This window comes from Meriones unguiculatus, chromosome 9 (genome assembly GCF_030254825.1).
Source record: "Meriones unguiculatus strain TT.TT164.6M chromosome 9, Bangor_MerUng_6.1, whole genome shotgun sequence".
Taxonomy (NCBI): domain Eukaryota; kingdom Metazoa; phylum Chordata; class Mammalia; order Rodentia; family Muridae; genus Meriones; species Meriones unguiculatus.
Window position 1 is genome coordinate 32,133,596 of NC_083357.1, and position 22,531 is coordinate 32,156,126.

At 44.4% G+C, this 22,531-nt stretch overlaps 1 protein-coding gene across 14 annotated transcripts in view; it reads left to right on the plus strand.

Moving 5' to 3' along the window:
- The first annotated feature begins 339 nt into the window (after nucleotides 1-339).
- The window catches only part of Thrb (thyroid hormone receptor beta), a 352,652-nt gene continuing 330,460 nt past the window's right edge, over nucleotides 340-22,531 (plus strand). For 3 of the 14 annotated variants that reach the window (XM_060391007.1, XM_060391016.1, XM_060391008.1), the window contains exon 1: nucleotides 1,204-1,334. The gene's annotated coding sequence lies outside the window, so the exon portion shown is untranslated. Of the gene's footprint in view, nucleotides 402-884; nucleotides 994-1,203; nucleotides 1,335-1,447; nucleotides 1,582-1,845; nucleotides 1,863-22,531 lie in introns of those variants that run through there. The other 11 variants (XM_060391006.1, XM_060391015.1, XM_060391005.1 and 8 more) reach the window with 7 other exon arrangements.

Sequence of the window (22,531 nt, forward strand, 5' to 3'; positions counted from 1 at the left end):
CTCCTTCTCCTTTCCTGCCCAAGAGACGCTGTTGCGGGGTGGCGGGGCACCCTTATCACCCGTGGGAAATCTAGAAAACTCTTTAAAATAATCTAGACATTATTCCCTCCGTTGGGATATCTAGGCTCAGTATACTGCACTGTGATACATGAGCATGCTGATGAAGGACCTTTAAGGTATTTTAACACCCTTCCTAAGAACATTAATTGTATTCTGTCCTCAAAGTAGTTTTGTCACAACTGTAACTTCCCACTGGCTGCGTGTCCTCTGAGTAGTCGGCATTTTTCCAATAAAACCTACCTCCCAGGAGCAGCTGGGAGACAGCCTTGGTCATCTGGAGCAGAAACCAGCCGCCCGCTGTGTTTTCTCCCAACCTGAGTGCTTACGCTTCAGGACTTGAGGTATGGACCTTTCAGAGCTGTGTGCTTGCAAGGATAGAACCCTTCCAGGGTAGAGATTATTTTTTCTTCCGGTTTTATTTGTATATTTCCAGGACAGACACAAACTAATGAGGTGTCCCTTTAAACCCTATTTGTGGCACCAACCCAGCACATGCTTAATGCGTTGTGCGGAGGCGGAGGTGGGGTGGGCACGGCTTGTTTAGGGCAAGCAAGGTATTGTCCAGCGGTGTGGGGACTGCAGGGGGCAGAGCCCCGGGAGGATGCGGGTGCCCCGTGGAACAGCACGCGCCACAGGTGGTTTAGAGGAGGAAGGAGGAGCTGGTGACACCGGCCGCGCCGGTCGGGCAGACCCACAGTGCTCCCGGAGGTCCCCTCTATCTCTTGTCATCCATTCCTCCCACCCCTCACTCCCGTCACACTTGTGCCTCTTCAACTACGTGAATGACAGCCCAACTCGAGCCTCCGCGCGCCTGCAGTTCGGAGGGTGGACGCGCGGCCAGCGGACCCGCAGCTATGTGACCCCAGGGAGGGCGGCGCACGAGGCGCCGGGACGGCGGGGTCGTGGCGGGGGCCGCCCGCACCTAGGCGGCAGGTGCGCAGGGGACCGCGCAGGGCACCCGAGCCGCCGGCTGCTCGGCCGTGACGGGGGGCACCGCCGGGAGGCCATTTCGTCGCTGCGCCTTTGGCGGAGCCGGGACGGCCCGAGCCCGCTGCGCGAATCGGACGGGCTGGAGGAGCGGAGGGGAAGAGCGGCCAGCGGTTCGCTCGCGGGCGTGCAGCCGGAGCCCCAGTCCCGAGGAAGGCTGCGCGCCGGGTCTCGGGGAGGCGGGGACTCGAGCCCTGCACCGCGCCGCCCGCGCAGGTCGCCGCGGGGAGGTCGCCAGCGTCCGGGGAGCCGCGCCGCGCCTCCAGGCGCCAGAGGACGGTTGACAGGTCAGGGGAGTCGAGCCCGCCCGGTTCCCGGCGTGGCACGGGACCCCGCGGCGGAGGGGGCGGAGCGGGGAGGAGACTGCGGCTCGGCCGAGCACGGCGCAGCCTCGGGCGGGCGGGCGGCCGGCGTGACGCGGCGGGATTAACTTTGCATGGCTAATGCGAACACCGCGGCGGAGGCCACCGGCTGCTCGGCCGCAGCTCGCCCGCACGCCGCCTCGGGGCGCCACCGCCAGGCTCCAGCGCTTCGGTAACGTGGCGCGGCGGGGGCGCGGGGTGGGCGGGGGGCTACGGGTCCTGCGGGCCGAGCGCGAGTGGCCCGAGGCGCGCGCGGTCCCCGCCGCGGGCCTCTGCGTCCGGTTCCTCTAGGGCTCGGGCACCCCGGGAGCAGGGAGCTGAAGCCCGAACCCAGCCAGGGGCAGGCTCCTTGTGAAATGGAGTTTGGCATCTTGGGCGCTGAACCCAGTGGAAGTTTCCGTGAGGAGGAAGTTGTAGGGCACGAAGGTTTCGAGGAGGCTGACAGGCGCGGAGGTGGGCGGTTTAAAGGGACTGTGGGTCTCTGTCCCCTTCCTCTTTGCTCCTGCCCCGTAACTCTAGGGTTTGGAAAGGAGAAAGCTCCCGAAGGTTAGCGTGCGCGGACGGGAGCCTGGAGATTGTGCCCCTCACCGCCTCCGCGGGCTCACTCCAGAGTCGTTCTTCTGCTTCGCTCTCTTGACGCAGCATCTTTTGGGGTCGCGACGGTTGGTGCTGATCCCGGTGGTGTCCGCTGTGCACCCCACGATCGGGGAAGACGTCTTTGGAGAGTTTCTATTGCTAGAGTCAGTTGTCATTTTGGAGGAAGATTTCCCGTGACCACAGTGGGATTATTATGGAGCTAATTCTTAAAGCCTTCTGGTTTCTTTTTAAGAGGGAGGGAGCTGGGTGTGTGTATGTGAACTATTTTTGTTTTTGTTTTAATTAAAGGCTAACTGAATGATTTGCCCCAAATGGGAAAAAATTTAAAGTGAATCACATAAAGTAAGGAGTACCTGGGCAGCCAAGTTCAAGCTCCCATCCTGCCTTTTCCAAGCCCATGGAGAAATCAAAGGCTACGTCGAATCAGAAAATAACATTGAATGAACTCCCCTTCTGCCAGTGGGGTTGGTCCGAGGTACTAGTGATCGGTTTTAAAGATCTGTTTGAAACCAGAACCAAGCATTTCTTGTACAATGCATGAATAGGAGAACACAGCAGTTTTGTTAAGGATGAATGTATTAAGTACCATAGACCCGTTGGGCGGTTTCTTTATATGATTTGGCTCTGGTTTAGCGTGTTTATGGATATTGTAATGAAATATTGCCGCACTGTATTGGGAAGGAATAAAAATTTCTTTTTGGTTAAAAAAAGAAAAAAGAAATCTTCCATGATTCATTGTGAATATTCTGGATGACTGATCTCCCTAATTCACTTCTGCTTGTTATTCTCATTCTGAAAGAAGTCGTGCATTGGGAACCATTAATGAGAAAGGTGTTTGAGTGGGAAGTATTTTGAACAGAGTCTTTAGAGTGTTTTCATGCTTATTGGTTGTTCTTTAATTGACCCTAGCAGAATTTCAGTAAAAGGTGCTTTGCTTGGGCCATTTTTATGTGAAGAGATTGGTGAAGAGCAATTTATTGCTTGCCCATATTAATAGATACTATTAGGATCCTATTTTTAAATGAATTCCGGAGGTTTATTATATACTGGAAATGGAAAATCTGCTTTGTGAGTAAAAGCAAATTCTACTGAATATAGCTTCAGAATTGTTCCAGTTTTTTTAATGAAACAATTCTTGTTTCATTACAATGCAAAAGCATAATCTCATTGACATTGGGGTATTGCTATATAAAGTAACTGGCACAAAAAGAGGACTAGATACTCCATCTCTCCCCTTCCAGCTTCTTTGTGGCCAGCTCTGTGTAACAAGAGATGAGCTGCAGCTCCCCTGTGATCCAGCACCTCTGGGAGAGGTAGACTGGTTAAGCTCTCCCAGGAAGAGAAAGCAGGGCCCTCTCCTTCCCTACCTATGTAAATGCTGGAAAGATGCTTGGGGCCCAGCCACCAGTGAGTGTCTGGGTTTCCTCTGTAATCAGCTCAACTAAATTCATGGACATCAGAGTAGAGGTGATTGGTTTCTTTGGCCTCTTGCTCTAGTGTGAGTTACATATCACCTTCTTAGGCAGCCTTTTCTTGACCGCTTGAAGAAAGTTAGTCCTTCATTCTCGCTCAAAGATCCCTCTGCTTTTTGTTCTGTTTTTCCCCCCTCAGCACTGGCTATGATCAGAACTGTTCTTTTGATCTGATATGTGTCAATTTTCTGTTTGAAACTGAATTCTGAAAATTCTAGATGACAAGGTGGAGTCTAGAGGACAGTAGTGTTGGCTGCTTCATTCACCCTTGTTCTCTCAGCATCTGGAAAATACCTAGTGCAGTAGGCACTGGGCAAATTTTAATTGGACAAATTGAAGATTGTGCCCAAACATTCTCTTCCCCCAAATACCTGACTGAGCTCTTCAACCATTGCCATATTGGATATGCCAAAATCTGATACAGAGAGAGACACACACAGAGACACAGACATAAACACACACACACACACACACACACACACACACACATGCATGCATGACTCAATCCTTGCATCTGTCTCTCACTGCATAAGGCAATAGCTGCTCTGCCTTTCTATGTAGATAATTCTCCGAGTTCCTCCTGCACGCCTTTGCCATGTTGTGCAGAAATCCTCAGGAGTGCTTTTGCCTTGCACATTCCCCTTGATTCCTGAATATACTGACTTTTAGTTATCAGAGTTTCAGAAGAATCTTACTCATTTCAGAGGTATTGTCAGGGCTGAGAGTGGAACCCCAGACCCTGGACATCACAGTTGAATGAGAGGACCTCTCACACTTTCAGGTCTTGGCAAGGCCTCTGAGGTGACCAAATGCTGACAGTGGCAGTGTTTAGGCTACAAAAATGGTGTCTGGGGAAGGGGAAATCAGGTTTTCTGGGTTTAACACAACATAGAAAATACCTTGGTGATAGATTTTGAAATAACTCTCTCATTACTGTGTGCTGTTAGCCAACCAGCCTTTGCCTGTGGCACCCCTTTCATTTTTATAGACAAATTCTGATCCAAGAGATTGTGAGGAATAATCAGCTCTCTGAATTTTTGAGTGACCAGAGTTTGGTGCTTAAATGGTGTTCAAATTCGTGGCAATTTTTGCCAGTTCAGAACACAAGGAAATTGCCATTGATAATCATGATAATTTTTTATAGAGAAACAAGTTTTAGAAATGTGTCTGAGTAATAATACATAGTAAAAGCATGCTCTTTGTTTGTACATAATAAAAACTTGCTTCAAAACAGGGCTGAAAAGGTGGCTCAGCAGTTAAGAGAGTGCTTGCTGTTCTCAGAGAGGACCTGAGTTTAGTTGCCAGCACCCATGCTCGGCAACTCATAACTGCCTGTAACTCTATCTCCAGAGGATCTGAAGGCCTCTTCTGGACTCATTGGGCACCTATACTTGGATACACACACCCTCACACACATATATGTATTGTGTAAATATATATAATTAAAATAACTCTTTAATTAGAAAACCCTACAAAATAATATTAGTAGTGTTAATCGTTGGGGGAAGAAGAGAAGATCAGTGTTCTGGGGAATTAGGAAGATAATTACACCAAAATCCAAAGGGCTTACTGCTGTAGCATATTTAATTTAATGCCAAGTTTTGGAGCAATCAGTTTAAAAGAAAGAAATGGGGGTGGGGAGGTCTCTCTAGAATTGGTATTCAGGAGAATGGATCAGATGCCATTTCCAGGCTGTTTACCATAGGGCCTGACAAAGTCACAGGGAATGAAACAGATCTCTGTATGTGGTTGTGCCTTTGACAAATTCTCAAGAGGAGAAAATTGCAGAGGGGATAATGAGGAAAAGAATCCTAATGTACATTTCTCTGTGGGGCTCATCTTCAGTGGCCCAGTGGTCCGGGTGCTAGCATAAGCCTCAGTACTGGAGGAGAGCTCAGAAAATGAGCAGAATAAAAGGACAGCATGTTCACTGAGATGACTGTCGCCAATGTCCAGTGTGTTGGCTTTTGTCTGAAGCAACTAGAGAGGACAGGGCAGCTGGGTATGTGACAGTGACCCTAGAGCCCTAGACTTCCTGAGCAGGGACCCCTCGTGCTTCTTGCTCTGATCTTTGTAGCTCTGTCTTTCAGGGTTGACAGGTTCCTTTTCTGTCCTACCTCCCCATTGTGAGGAGAGCCTGTGTGTGGGTTTGCCCATCCCTGACACCAGGCACTTTGGCACGTGGGTACTGTTGTTGGAAGCAGATCGGTTGGGGCAGCACAGTGCTTCTCCTTTCCTGCCGTGTCAGTTTGAGTGCCATCATTCAACATGGCCAAAAATGAATATCTGGATTACATCAGGAGCCAGAGCGTGTGAATGTTTCTGTGGTTAGGACTTGAGCTTGTGTCAAAGCTGGATAAGCAATGCCGGGCAAGTTAGCCTCTTGTTTGTTTGAAGCCATTTTCATGTCTTCATTTGATTTCTCGGTCTGCAGTAATTTGTATATCTACCATTTACCTGGTTCTGTTACATGATTTGAAGTTCAGGCTGTAGCCAATGACAGGTGCATACATTAAGCCCAGTGATTCCTCCACTGAGGAAATAGACATGCCTGTTGGAGTTTATTCAAATACCTGTTGGCTGCAGGTAGGGGTAGATGAAGTCACTTTATCTCTAAGAGCTGCTTGTGGTGTGGTGTGAACCCCTCCAGGATACACCCACTGAAGCTAAGGGCTTGCGTGTCCTCAGGCCAGTGAGTTTATGACAGAGTACTCTCACTTTCCACATTAAGTTCTAGAACTTTCTAGTGTATTTTGGAACTTGAGCAGATACCACATCCAAAACAGAGTCACAATCACGTGCTTCCATGCCCTTCTCTTAGAGAACTAGCCAGCTGACAGTCAGAGTAATGACTGGACCAGTGCTCATGTTCTTGGGAGTCTAGTGCCCCTAACCCAGGGGCCCCTGGAGACACTGTGTGCTGGCAGTTCTTGGTCAGTGATAAGCCAATATCTGTGATGACCTCTGCTACTGTTTCTAAATTGAAAGTCAGAGGGCCTGGATCTGAACCAAAAAGGGCTGTCAAACCATGTCTAGGCAAACATCCTGTGGCCTTTTCATCACCACAGCCACACATGCTCACAAGGCACACCCCAGAATATGTGTCCAGTAGCCAAAGATGTTCATGACACATTAAGTCTGCACAACATGTGTATCTAGTCTTAAAACACAGAGTAACCATAGTTGAGGCTCTAGCCAGAAAATATAACCTAGAATTGCTGCTAGGCAATGATTACCAAAAAAGTGATATTTATGGATATGTTTTTCAAAAACCAAAAACCAAAGGGCAAATTCATGGTCCAGTGTGTGGTTGGAAGATGTTTCTAGTGTACATATCTGAGTTCCATTTAACCTTCTTCATCCCTAAATATTTTCTTCTAGTTTTTATTTATCTGGGTCCTTTTTAACAACAGTTGCTCACATGTGCATGTGTGTTTGTATATTCCTAATAGAATATTGCCACCTGATGGTGAGGCATGCCCAACATTTAGGGAAGATCAGACTAAAGTAAACTCAGTTACTTAGTAAAGTTCCTAGAGCCCAGAGAGGGCTTAAGGGAACTATTGCTCTCTTCTGTGGTGCAGAATTTAAGGAACTATCGGAGCCATGAATAAGTCAGCAGAAGGCAAGGGTGGAGTGCAGGTAGGCAATTGGAAGTCTGCAGCATACGTCTCTGTGATGATGGCCGCTGAGCGGCTAACCATAGTTTAGTACAGACATTTGGGAACCCGTGGAGCAATCTGGTCCTTTGACATATGTTGTGTCTATGTGCTCGGGACTGCCCTCTATCGTCTATATGTTTTCTCAGGGCTCAGCAACATGGCTGGGCTCTGCAAAGAATGTGATGCTTACAACCATGTTATTCCAGACTCGTTTATCTTTTTCTCGTGTTTCTCTACTGTGCGCATCAATGTCTCACCAACTTGTATGTCCAAGCATACATAACCTGTCTCTGTGGCAAGCATGTGTCATGTTCTTATATGCAGAGGCAGAGGCGCTGCCTATGTCAGGGTATGACATGCTACCCATGCTGATGTCACAGGCATAGATCTTGCAATCTCTTTCAGTCATTTCTCTGATGTTTGGATGTGTTGGAGGAGCCTGTCTTTTACTATTGGCTTGTTTGAGTCTTTGTCAATCGTGTCTTGGAAACCCTGAGCATAGCAACTTAATATAAAGTCTCAGACTCTATTTTTATACTGGTATGTTGTAAGGATGTCCAAGGGTGAGGAGAGTAGGTAGCTAGGCCTATGCCATCACCAATCTTCTTTTAGTGATTGTGCATTACATGCATGCACATGTATGAGGTAACAGATGGCCACTGTTCCTCATGAGAGAATGTGAAGCTGAGCTCTTGGTATTGCATTTTTAATAATCAAGCTCATTCATTTTAGTCTTGCTGCATTTTCTCATGAATGGGACATGTTTGTTTTTAATGGAAAAAAAAACCCAGCAGTTTGTCTGCAGTACTGATTGATATCACCATAGTATTTTACAATGATTTTAAAGTCCTGTTACTTAAAAAAATATAATGATAGGAATGTACATCCTCTAGTGACTTGTTTTCTAATGTTCAAAGTAGTAATTTGCACAAGCCAGAGAATGGCCCATCTCTATTCTACTTCCATTTACCTTTACAGTCGGATCTAAACCTTTCCACAATTTCTGATATCTTCGAGAATCTGCAGATCCTCACTAATGCTCTTATGACTGACATGGAGCCATATCAGGGAAAAGTAGAAGGCTGATTCTTGTCTGATTTTTTTCCTTAAAAAAATGATCAAAGAAACTTAACACAGAATGCTGCTTAAAAAAATAAAGTATGGCCTTTGAGATTTTTTATTCTGTAGCTTAGTCCTTTTATGGAATTCGACAAACACCTGTACCCCTGAGGCTTTGTAGGCTATGAAATCCCATTCATTTAGGTTGCTAATTTTGTTGTATACTCTGTAGATTCATAATTATAAGGTGAAGGTGTGATTAGACATGCATTCTACGTGTAATATTTGCTATTATTTAAGAATATGTTGTCATATGGGCACACTGTCATGCATGCATGTAATTCCAGCATTTGGGATGCTGTAGCAAGAGAATCATAAGTTTGAGATCAACCTTGCCTGTATTTGCCCAATCCCCCCCCCAAAAAAAAATATCAAGCTGACAGAAAGGAAGAGGGAGGAAGAAAGAGGAAGGGCAGAAAAGAGGGAAGAAGAAAGGGATGCATGCTCAGATTTATCACAATTGAAGTTTCCTAAAAACAGAGCTTTAAAATATACTTTCCCCCTGGAGTCCATCCATCCATCCATCCCAAATGAACTGAGCATCTGCTAGGTACTAGGAGTGAGAGTAGGTGTTAAAACACCATAACAAGCATTTAAAAATCTTTGCTAAGGAAGTGTGTAAAGCCTACTGGGACAGTGTACAGGAGGTGACAGTATAGTGCAGTGTGTCTCTATAGCAGGTGACATCACTAATTGGGGCCAGATAAATCTTTGTTGGGAGACTGTCCTGTACACTGTAGGTATGTCAACATGATTGCCTTCTATACACTAGTGCAAGTGGTACCAGTTGTAACTGCTAGAAATGTTTCCAGAGTTTTTACAGTGGGCAGTAACGTGGCTGAAATAGGACCACTGGCAGAGAGATGAGGAGCCAGGACTGGGTGGTGGAAGTATGGGGAGGTTTGGACCACTGGCACAGAGCTGCGGAGGAGCAAGGGCTGGGGATGGGAGAGTGGGGATTTGCGGCCCGGCTTAACTTGGCTTCATGGAATATTAGCTTCTGCCTCTGTAATATGTAAAGATTTAGTACATAGTGTAAGCCTTGGCCTTTATCCAGGTTCTGTCACGTATTAGGTATTCATAGTAACATAGCACTGACACTGGATAGGCACTTACAGTATCGATAAGTCCTGCGATGCAATCAGCACAGTGTACAGTGGGAATGTGTAGCTAGAAGTGGAGAGGGTTCTGCGCAGAAAGAACAGAAAATAGCATGGGGTGTGGGGATGGTGCAAAGCATTCAGAAGCCTGTAAGGATTCTGGTGCATGCGATGGACAGCTAGGGAGGCTGCTGGCCAGGCAAACTTCAGGTACAGGGTATTCTCCTGGCCAAGAGGGAAAACTGTGATGGCTTGCAAGCTCTGGTAGCAATCACTGCAGTTGTCTGAAAGAGGTGTGAGATGAGTCACATATAATTTTTTTGTCTAATAATCACACTAATTGATAAAGGCAACCAGGGAATTTAATTTCAATCAGTATTTTATTTTATTCAGTATACTGTAAACTTTGACATGTGCACAGTATGGAAATGTTAGTAATGTATTTTAATTTTCAGTATCTTTTAAATGGCATAAGTATGTTAGAAGAAATGTCAGGAAGCAGAAAGCTAGAGCTGATTCTTGGTATGTTGACAGCTGTTGAATTAGTTACCTGAAGTAAGGCTTTAAGGCTGTTAAAATGGTGTATTACATAAGTTTGATTTATAAAATGTTAATTTTCCTACTATTATGGTATTTCTTACTAAAATCAGTCATCTCTTTTTTAGTTATAAAAATATATTTATTTATTTTTGTCCCAATAATAACATCCTTTGTCAGATATTCATCCAGGTCTTTAAAAATAGCTCCACGAAGGAACTGTGAGAGGTGTGAATGATAAACACAAGGCAAGGACAAAGAAAAAGAACTCCCTTCAGTTATAACTCTCTATATTTTACCTTTATAAAAACCTTATTACTTCTTATTAAAATATTTTATTCTAAGGAAGAAGTGAGGAGGATTGAGGGTATTGCTCAAGGGTGTAGGGCCCGCCTAACAGATACAAGACTTTGGGTTCAGTTGTCAGCAAGAGAGAGAAAAAAAAGGGAACAGACGTGGCAACTAATCCATGAGGGACAGAACCATGCTGGAGCTGTGTAAGAAGTGGTGATGGGATGTGCTGCATTTTCTTGGGTTGGTTCAGCGATCGTGTCTAGGAGTCTTTCTCTGCAAACTGTTACTGATGGTCTGAAAGTGGCCTTTCCCAGCGGGAAGCCGTGGATCCAGGTAGTGTCAGCTACAGATGCAGCTGACTCTTGGTATTTCAATGTGCAGAAGTGCATCTCTTGCTGTCCTTTGGGAACCCCACAGGCAGGCTCCATTGATATCCTGTCATAGAACGGGGTGGGAGGGTGGGAACCACTTCTCTTACTGGCGTTGTATATAGTGGAGGGATGGAAGATCCTTTGTCTCAGATCTGTTGTGAGCTTGACACTGGAGAGATCAGGCCCTGGATGCATGTAGGGAGAGTGGACATCCACACCAGTCCCAAGACAGCCAGTGGAATGCCTATCCTTGCCACCTCCCAGCCATGACACTTCTGGCCACTTACTGTCTTTGAGCTTCCATAACAATAATAGAGTACAATGGCATGATATTGTTATAATTTGCAAATTCCAGAACTCCTTAAAAGGTTATGAAAACAAAGGCCTCAAAATAATCCCCGCAAAGGAGAATGTCAGTGTGATGCTCTGTGGTGGATGAGTTCAGTAGAGGCTTCCCCTGCATCCTGAGTGTGATAGGGAGAGGAGCCCAGAAACTCCAGGAAGATCAAAAGCCACAGATGTTAAAATCCCTTGTAAGAGAAGGTGTGATAAGGCTAGTGGTGTCTCTCACCAATAGGTTAAATATATGGCTAACATGTTCCTTAGAGACTTGAGTTCAGTTTCCACCACCAGAAGAGAAAAGCTAAGCAGAAATAAAAGAGAAATGAGTTCAGTGTACACACACACACACACACACACACACACACACCACACCACACCACACCACACACACACACGCACACACACACACATGCAAGGTCTGAGCACTTGTGCAGCTCGCCTAACACAGTGGAGGCCCTAGCTTTGGTCCTCAACTTGAAAATAAAGAAGAAAGAGTATGTACAGAATCAAGCTGAAATTCTTTCTGTTTGTGTCCTGTAAGCACACATCACTTCTGAGTGTCCCCAGGAACACTGCCTGTTTAGGTCACTTAATTTTGTTTATTCCTTTGATGCTCAGTGTCTAGAGCTCCTGTTTGCCAACGAGGTGTTTCTTCATTCGATTTGAAGTTGTAAGAGGGCAGGCCCCACTGTTAAACCAGTCTAGCCCTGTCCTGGTGAAGGCACACCCAGCAGCCAGGTGCTGAGTAATGTTTTGCTGGTATTTTGGCCAACCACACGTGGGCTGTTTTCATATAATTAGGATGAATCTAATTTTAAAATGAACACTCCAGCGTCCTCAGATGACCCAGCATATACGCTTACAAGGCCTGCTGGCCCGCATTATGAATAAGGGAATAGGCTGGCCTGCAGACAAGCTTGGCTGTTCTTTTCTCTTAGAAAAAGAAAAAAAAAAAGAAAAGATTCAATCCCAACAGACCTGAGATAGAATGCCACTCTCCTCATAGGGTTGGAAAGAGCTCAGAGTCTCAAACAGGAATTCTCCATAAAGGCGATATGTAACAGACTTTGTACTCTGCTGAGCTATGAGCAGAGGCTCTAATGGTGGCCTCTGTGGACAAGGCCCAAGCTAGGTAGCCGTGGTCTCAGCTTATGACTTGCAAGGACTTGAGGTAACAGGCTCCTGCTGGGCTAACATTCTGAGACAGTTTTAGACAACCTTGACACATAATACATACATACATACGTACACACACACATGAGACAGAGACAGCAAACACACACACACACACACACACACAAACACGAGAGAGACAGAGACAGACAGACCCCATAAGGAACATGGAACATTTTGGCTACAGTGGTTGCAGCAGTTTTGCCAGTTCCTAGCTTTTATTGTGTCCTTTCCCCCTTAAGGTGTTTAGTGGTTCAGAATTCCCACTACAAGGAAGATGGATAATTAGGCATCACCCTGGGGATCTTACAATTCATGTTTTTCACTGCTTCCCAGTGTTTAAAATAGCAGGATTATTTATTTATTTATTTATTTTCTGTTCTAGGGTTTTAATGCCCGCTGCTCATTCACTGAGGCCTCTGGGATTTGTGGTGTTACAAAAGCCATTGATCCTCACCCTGGCCTCACCCCGTCTATAGTCAGACCTGCCCCTTCTCTGAGCCATGTCCTGTTACTTATTAGAACTCTTGTAGCCTTGTAGCGATGTGACCAGAGGGGCTGCAGCAATGAGGGGATTATGCCATTGCTTCTGCCTCCTATGATCCTTGCTTTTCTCCAGCAAAAGATGTGGTTTTGCTTATTATCTCTATGGGAGGGAATGGAATGCGCCTGAAGTTGTGTTTCTGAAAGTCTGGAAGCAGTGGGGCAGCTGCAAGGCCGTGTTCTTGCTCCTCACTCAGGCCTTCTAAGGGGGTTCTGTGGGTGCCTCACACCCTCTGACTGCAGTACTGCCTGCCCCACACTGCTCCTGGCCCAGTCCTCTAAGACTTGCCTGGGGAGTGGCTTCAAGTACAAAGTACACTAGTAGGACAGCAGGGCCTGTGAGCCAGGGACAGGGGAGAGACAGCAGTTTCCGAGGGATGGCAACCAGTGTCTTTGTGCCTACACTGGCGCCCCAGCTGACAGACAAAGGAGGACTCGGATATCAACTCCAGAGGCAGTTAAGGTTAGTCTCTGACATATTGGGACTGCCGCTTCAGCAGACCAGAGCAAACTTCACCTCTGGGCAAAGGACAGCAGTCAGGAGACAAGGTGGCTAGGACACAGCAGTAGTGACCACTTTTTAGCCATTCCTCATTGGCTTCTTACCTTGCAGAGCAGCCCAGACCCCCTCCCCAAGGTTTGCTGGCCTCCTCTGGGCTTTGGCTTGGCTCTCAGCTGATCCCACCAGCAGCTATTTCCCCAGTATTAAAAATGGATCCATTGAAGCAGAGGCAAGCCTAGCCTTCCTCAGCCCTGCCATGTCTCTTCTACTGTAGGAGAGAACACAGGACTGGGGAATGCATTTTTTTCTCTCTCTCTCACTTCTGTGATAATCTCTGTGCTGACATTATGAAGCAGAGAATTGTTTGGTATGTGGACAGCCCTGTGCATGGTGGGATGCTTTAGCCATACCCTTGCCCTCTCATCAGTGGGTACCATTAGTGTTGACACAAAGTGTGCTAAGACATGGTCAAGTGTCTCCCAGGGCCTAAACCACTGCCTTAAACCCTAATTTAAAGCCTCCCCTTCCCCAGTCTTCTCACCAGGTTCAAGTCCATGGTTTGTTCAGACCCTGGTTCTCGCAGGTAGGAGGAGACAACACAGAGTCTGGGAAACTGGGACACTACATCCCACAGTTGATTTTGATGCAACCCTTGCCCAATATGCCCAGTTGCCTCCAAGTGAGTCTGTACCACGACCCATGCATTCTCTGTCTCTTCTTCAATTCTCCTTTCTCCCTATCTGCACTGTGAACTGAGGCAATTTGAAGAATGTGGCTTTCTGTATCTGCCTCCTTTACAAAGGCTCCATTTCACAGAGCAAACACTGACAGGGCAAATCAGCAAACTGATTCTATGTGAGGATGTCGAGCCAGCACTGCAGTTATGTTCATTCACTGGCATTTTGCAGTCAAGCCTTTGCCTAACGTCACATCTGTGCCAGCTGCACATTTGGGTATCATGGTGGGCAGCACAATCCTCATCCCTCCAGACACACCCACAAAACATCCATGCAACCCACTCAAAACTATGTTTTTGTTTAATCAGCTTGGACATACCCCAAGTTCTGGAAGCTGAAACTTCAGACACCCAATATCATCCCAGGAAGATCTACAGTTCTTGCTCAGCATTTCCTCCATTGGGAACTCTAGCCATGTAGAGCAGAATTCTGAAGTCATGTTTCAAAGGACCGCCACCTGCCACATGCATACAAAGTCAGAATGTGCTATTCCTTGACAGGAGTGTTTCAAGGTTAACAAGGTCCCTAATTGGAACAAATTGAGTGTCTCACCCCCTGCTCTGCTGGCTTTTTGAGACTTGCTTTGCTTTGCCTTGTCCACCACATCCACAATGTAAGGAAAATGTAAGGAGTGACTTTGGAGCCCTCAGAAGCAGGTGGCTTTGCAGTGTAGGTTATGGATGAAGGAAATGGAGTGAAAATCATGGAAGAGAGAATTATGACGTGCAGGTGACTGCAGATGCCCCACGGAAGGACTTGGGTCTTTTTGTTGCTGTGTCTTGTAGCTCCAGGGAATGCATTAAGCACCCTGAGCTTTTGGTCTTACTTTGGCAGCATTCTCTGTATGGTGTTGGTTTGTTGTTTGGCCTGCTTCTGTGCATCATAGTCAGTCCTCGGATGCTGTTCTCACAGTAACCACACCTGCACTACTCTGAGGCGCTCAGAAATGCAGCCTGGGGCTTAAGATCCAAACCTGCCGAGGCGGAATGTATAAAATCCTCAGTGGCTCCATATGTGCATGGCAATTTAATCTTAATTAATTAAAGCTAATCTTAATTAATTAAAGAACACAGAAGTGAGTGTTGTCCTTGAGGGGGATAGAAGAGAACTCTGTTGAGTATGGACTGCTCCCTGGCAACTCATGAGTGGGCGGTGAGTCTACATTGTGAGTCAAAATAGAAATAAATTTAAAATGAAATAGAATAAAACTAGAATAGGAAATATCAGAGTATTAGTTGCTTTAAATATTTGTTCCATTAAAACTGTGAACATATACACACATACATATATATGTATACACATACATATACACATACACATAGGTAAGACATACATATGAACACGTGCACATGGATACTCTTCAGTATGTGTGTCTCAGATTAATGCTACAAAGATCATAAGACCCCGTGTATCTCTAAACACACTGGCTTCATAGTCTACCTGAGATAATTGCATTCTCCAGTTTGCGTTCTTTAGTGAGATGTCTAAATAGGAAATAAAAGTATGAAAAATGTTTCCATTACAAAGCAGTAATAATAAGCATTTTAACTTCTTCCTCAATTTTAGGAAAACAATTCTCTGTCAGAGAATATCCCCAAACACCAAAGATGATTTTACAGTGAAGCTCATCAACTGAGTAACAACTGCAGGCTGACTGGTAAAGGCTCATGGTGACTTTGAACCCTAGAGAAGTCTCCAGTTTGCAGGAGGGTCAGGGTGTCCCTAAGTGCTGCTACAGTTTTAATACTTTGAGATACAAAATGTCACAAATGTGCAAGAAGTTTGAGACTTTTGTCATTTTCATTTCTTCACTGTTCATTTATCATGCCAGATTATGAATGGGAATATAACGATGGGATAACGTAAATTTGTTAAAGTTTTAGAAAGTGTAAGGCATTCAGATAGCCTTTCCAACTTGTTCCTTTGGGAGTCTGTGGCAGAGCACTGTCCCAGGCAGGGCAAGCCTGGAGCATGGAGAGCCAGGTTCCATCACACGTGGAAGGAGGGTGTCCAGGGGCTGAGGCCCAGGCACTTGGCTGAGAAGGGTGCTAATGCCAATCTGAGATACAGTTCCCAGGAAGTGCTGTCAATCTCAAGACAGAGGCTATGCCAGCCATGATGTGTCTTTCAAGGGACAGAGCCCCCTCCCCCCACTCTAACTTACAGTACCTGAGTCAAGGGACTGATTGACCCTGACCTGGGACTTTCTTGGAAAGTGTTCAAGCACTTCTTCAGAAAAGCACAAAAGAGTTAGTCTGTGAAACGTGGTTTGAAATATGCCTGTAAGGAACTGGGAACCCTTCTTCGTTCTCAAGTTGAATATGTACTTAGGTTCTTTTACTCATCTTAAATAAGCTAACTTGTAGTAAATGGTACATAAAATTTTAACTTGTGAAATTTGTAGAATTCTTCTTTTTTGTCTTTTTTGGGACAGTCTCACTATGTAGCCCTGGTTGGCCCACTACTCACCATGTTGACCATTCTAGATTTGAACAATTCTTCTGTCTTAAGTATGAACCACCATGCCTGGTCCAAATTCATAAAACTCTAACACATATTGTGTGTGTGTGTATGTGTGTGTGTGTTAATACTTTGTAAATCAATATGCAAAAGGGAATTGGACATGTTATGAATTATAACACTTTTAACATCTTACAATTCTTTATTTCTAAATAAAATAAGTATAGTCCTCATAATATTTTTATAGATTTTCAATTTGAATGACATCAATGTGTAACTATTTGCATTTGTCAAAAAGTTTCTTAGGCATTTTTTTTTTTCAAGTTAAAAAAACTTCTCTAACTTGAAAAAAATCCCGACTTCCTGTTTTGGGGCCTGTCTTTGATGTGTGATGGTTATAATTAGATAGAATAGGAATATTACCCTCAATACTAGTGAGAACATGAGGTCTATGTGAAACAGAATATTGTGTTTTATGAATAGCGGTGGTGGAGAACCATGTATGAGTATGGGAATGTCTATGATTTATCACAGTTGATGTCCTCTTAACTAAAAAGTACAGTGTATTGTAGTAAGTCATTCTTTTCCTATGGTGTGTTGGACAGCCTTCAGAGGATTCTCGGGTGCAAGAAGAGCAGTGTTTTAACATCTGTGGATCTGATTATACTTCCATGTGCTTGGATCAGTGCTGCCCACCAGTCAGTGTTTGAACTTGGCTCTTTAGTGGTAGTTCCACAGTGTTTGAGGTTTACGCTTTGACCCTGTGCCTATAGTTCCAAGGTTTGCTGTGATATCTATCTCACCCACCAAAAATTTACCCATTACTTGTTGAAAGAATTGTGTATTTGATTAGTGATTATTTTTCTTTTATTCCCCCTTGTCCCGTGTAAAAACAAACAAAAGCAGTAACCATTCAACTAAAAGTTCTAGTAGTTTACTAAGCCTAAAATAGTTAAGTAATCCTGTCCTAGCTCCAAGGCCTTTGATAGCTGAAGGGCTTATATATTTCAGAAGCATAACACTAAATCTCTTGACTTATCTGTGTAGAGCACTGTGATTGATTAATAATGTCGCTACAGCTGAACAGCAAAGGTGATCCTGGGCTAATGTTTTCTGTTTTCTCACCCTCCATACCTAGGAAAGACTAAAAGATGCCAGACCCCTAAACTGAGGGTGAAATTCTTACAATTTCTTTTGATTTCCTGAGACTGGTAGAAGTGATCATGAATAATATTAAAAGTTGAAATGTCGAAGTAGTTAGAATACTTTTGATAACATACTAGATTCTACAAGTTAAAAATATCTTATTGCATTTTAAAGTGCTTATATTGTATTTATTTGTGATTTATCATGTAGTATAATTTATATTTCTATATGTCTATGTAGAAAATATACAGTGGCCCTCCATATTTTCATTAGCAACAGTCACTGTCCCCCAGAGCTTTGGTCAGACCCTTCCTTGGAAGCAAGCAATGTGTTGGTGTGAGGGGGTAAGACAGCAGGAGGACAAACTTGTGCAGGTTCCACTAATCCAGCAAGTGGAAAGCACATTCACAGGGAATGAGAGAGAGAAACTGCCATCCAGCCACTGCCTGAGCTCAAGCTGCTTAGTTCACCTAAAACCAGGTCTTCTATCAATCAGTGTGGCTGGTCCCCCTTAGAATCTACTCGTAAAGAGGCCTCTGTTTCTTGTATTGTTACTCAACTGTCCATCAAATCTGGAAGCTCATAATTGTTTGCATTACAGCAAGTGACTATCAGGTCCTCAGGAATTAAGAATGTGAAGAAAGAAAGCTTTTGTACAGTTGAGTTTTGGCATTCTTTCCATTCAGTGATGAATCACCTTCTTCAACAAGTCCAGGACCTGACTTTGCCAAGACCGGCAGAGAGAGTGGGAGGAGACAATTGGCTTTGTGTTAAAGCCCCGTGCAGAGCTGACATTCTCTTGAAGAGCAAATAGTCTGTGACACAAGATGAAGTGTGGCCAGGTAAATATGAACACTAAATACATATGAACACTAGATTGCCAACACTACATTTCAGGATGGTACCATTGAGGTAGATGTTGCCTGTGTTTCCTCTGACCTTTTGAATATCTTTGTCTCTTCAGAGAGAGTCACTATATTATCAATAATGTAGCAGCAAAGTGTGAGCCCATGACAAAGTGGAATAACAATTTGGGCATCACCATCAGGCTAACAACCTAGAAAAAAGTTGCTTACCTTCTGTGAATTTCAGTTCTGTAGAAACATTTTTCAACCATTATGTACTTTTACTAATTTTTTTTTCAGTTAGTATGTAAAGCAATGGTTTTTACCATGGTGTTTTCATATGCTATTTGCTCTTTGTGATCCCCCATCTCCCCATGCCCTCTTTCTGATCTCCTTCTTTTCCTCAAACACCACCTTGTGCTTTCATGTCATGTGTTCTGTTTAGCATCTCTTCCCCCACTTTCTTTAAGATGCCTTCTCTCTCCCATCGTCCCTTTTCTAACTTCACTAACACTCACACTCAAACACACACACATTCACACACTCATACATATTTAAATCTAGGTTCTACACAGGACAGAAAATACACGGTATTTGTCTTTTTAAGAGTCTGATTTATTTTGCTTAACATAATAATTTTCAGGTCCATGCATTTTCTTTAGGGATATTTTTAATATAGGCCTGTGAAGGGCTATGATTTCCAAATGCAAGCTGCATGCAGTCACTGAAGACTTTGTCAAATGCACATTGTGGGCCAGTACCAGCACTTCTGATTCATAAAGTCCAGGGTGGCACTGGACAACCTATATCTCCAGCAGGCTCTCAACAGCTGCAAAAGATGGCTTTAGAAACTGTTGCACTAGAAGAATGTGCTTGCTTAAACCCAGGCAGGTCATCATTTTACTGTGACCTGTTGAGTACAGCTTGGGGTCCTACCCTTCCTTCCAATCAGGGAGAAATCCAGGATGTTGAGCAAGGAAACTAGGTAATGTTAGAGACAACCAAGGAAAAAGGAACATGGGGAACAAAGATAGAGAGCTTGGAGATGGACTAGCTGCACCAGATACTTGAGAGATGTCAGTTGGAGAATCCTGGTTAGGAGTGTCAACACTGGATCAAATTCAGCCTGGCTTTCAGGTGTACTTCTGATCTCCTTTTTTTCTTTCTTTTCTTTTCTTTTTTTTTTTTTTTTTTTTTTTTTGTTGTTGTTGTTGTTGTTGACTAACTCTTCCATGGAGCTTGCTCAGTAAAGCCAGGCACTATTCTGAATACTTTGCTTATGTTTTTCTTTAATCCCCAGAAGTACCTTAGGAAACATCCTTTGTGATTGGGATGGGATTTGAATGTAGACATCCAGTTCCTAAGCTCCACACAGCCCTGCCTTTCCAGCGAGCACCTGCTCTCTGGTAATTGACTATGAGCTCTTAGTAGCATCCCTGGGAGTTTCAGCAATTCAGTTTGTTCCTCTTTACAGCAGAGGCCATCCTGAGCAGCTCTGATGAGTGTAAGAGCCTGCGTATATCTGGAGTCTGCTGTTTAGACTTCTGTGCTACACAAGCAAGACTGGCAGGGGTAAAGCTAGTGTTGGTCACTTGGGATATAGGGTAGCAAGGTCTGTCTCTTGTGACGGGATCCAAGAAATGTGCCAGAGCTTCAGCTTGTGGGTAAAGGGGTCCTGTATGCAGACAGTCATGAGCAGTCCCCACCTTGACACTACAACAATCAGTGGTTAAAATTCTCCCACAATGAAAACATTGGCTGCATAATTGGAAGTTTCAGTCTTCAACATCTACATCACTGCTTTCTTTTGCTCACTGAGAGCTTCCTACAGATTTGAAGAGATAAAGCCACTTGGGGTGAAGACAGCAACATGAATAAGTCACTCCAAATGTTTTCTATACTTCATTCCTCCCCAGCCCTTCAGTGTGTCACTTCTCAATATTTCGCATTAAATAAGTAAGTGAATTGTGTTTACTTTGATGACAAGATGGACTGGTTTGCATAAGCATACACAGGCCAGGTGTACTGTCTGCAAGCATCAGACCTAATACTTAGTGACTCAGGACATTTGAAAGCAATAGTGTGGAAAGTCATGGGGTAGGTGAGAGAATGCACTTCAAAGAGCATTTACAAAGACAAGAATGAGATGGTTAATTAAAGCTAAAATAAATGAATAAATAAATAAAAGTCCTCACTGTGTGGACTTGGGAAAGATCTACAACTGGGTGCATGTTATCAGAGTGCTTGTGCTGAAAAGAGCCTGTATTCACCAAGTTAAGGCTGACTATATCCTAAGGGCATCTTTATACATTTTAAGTGTTAGTAACTCTTTCGAAGAAGATAGCATGACACAGATATTTCTAGGTGTTGTGGACCATGCCCTTTTGCCTCAATGAGTAATGTTGTAGCTGTGAGTGTTCATAAATGTTGACAGAATGGTTGGCTTGGAGCTGACTGGCAGCTCTCAAGATGCCTTCTGGGTCCCTGAGTGACACTGTCCCTGAGGACCCTGCATGTCCAAATTAAATACTCCTTTGAGCAGTTTCTAGTCAAAGTGAAAATTCCCGAGCCACCATATTTCATTATATTTCATTTCATTCACTTCAGGGTGTAGTAACATAGTGGCCTGTGCCTTAAAAAGTCAGGTATCAATGGAGTGGTGATTTTCTAACTCAGAAAGGAGCTGCTGTGAGGAGAGCCAACTGCCCTTCCCGCTACAGCTTTTGTAGAAAGGAAGTTGTGGAGCACTCTCAGACCCCTGTTGAGGTTTCAGATCATCCCCTTGGCCAGCCACCCCCTCACATGCTAATGTCCATAGCTCCAGGAGTCAGGGAAAACCACTCTATATTAGCAGCTACTCAACATCCACTGGACTGTCAGGCCCATCACACGGAACTAGCAGAGACTAGGCCTGACACCCTTCTGTAGTGACACAACCATGCTTATAGTATGTATGGGACAGAGGTGGAACTTGTCCCCGCCTTTGTTCAGGAGCACATTAGCCTGCTAAGGGAGGGTGGGGCCTGGAGCCTGGTTCTGGGTGTTTCCCAGACCATTGTTGCATCTTTCAGGGTCGCTTCAGAAGCACCTCAAAGAAGCATGACATTAGCTGGCAGCAGTTTCCGGAAGGAATACAGGTGGCAGCAGAGACAAGGGACCCTCTGCCTGCAGACTGCAGGTCCAGGGGATTTATAGCAGTATCACCTTAAACATGGAGCCAATGCAAGTAGCTTGAAACTGGGTTCAAGTGGACCAGTTCCTTACTGCTTATGGACAATGAGACATTTTCCCTGCGTAACTGTTTTCCAACCTGGAATACCAGCTCACCCGAATCCCTGAATGTTGGAGTGATACAAGAGTGCAATTCAAAGGGTGTCCCACCTGGCAAGGTTCTTAGGAAAACCATTTGACTTGGTGCCTTTATTTCAGAATTGTGGCAGAGGATTGGGATGTCACTCAGTGGTAGAGCTTTTGCCTAACATGTGGGAGATTCTAGGTTCGATCCCCAGCAATGCAAAACAACAAACCAAACAAACAGAACCAGGGTAGATGCTCATCTGGTTTGTTATAAGGTCATAAAATGAAAATCCATTCAAAGTATATTGTGCAATTTATGAGCCAATGCTTACATTGAACTCTGACTGTTTTAATGGTCTTCGGTGTATTCTTAGTGGCCAAAGAAATAAATACTTATCATTAAATCATATTGAAAATAAAGAAAGAAAATGTTGAAAACAAAAGTTCCATGTTCCAGTGATACTCATGTGACAACTCATCACCTTTCTGCACTAGAATGATTTAACGCTGTGGTATCTTCTTGGATATAAATCTTTGCAAGAGTCATGCTTTATGAATACCCCATCGATATTGTTTTGTTTTTTTTTTTTTACAATTTTGGAAATTGTTGGAAGGCCACTGAATCTTTAAAACCAAATGGGACTTCATTTTGCTAGTTCAGACATCCTGTAGTTAAAGTAAATAAAATCAGGCCACTTTAGATGATGAATCTACTCAAGTTTGAGTTGGTCAAAGATGGCTTAATCATTGACATGATTAGTTATATTCAGTTTTATTAGGCAGCTGCAAGAAGTGTTTAGAATAATGTGCCATAGCCTGGTACGAAAAGCCTCCCCTGTCACAGCACATTTTATAATACTAATAAAACAATCCTAGTAACAACAATAAAACCAGACAACATCCATTGAGACTCACCCAGCCGTTT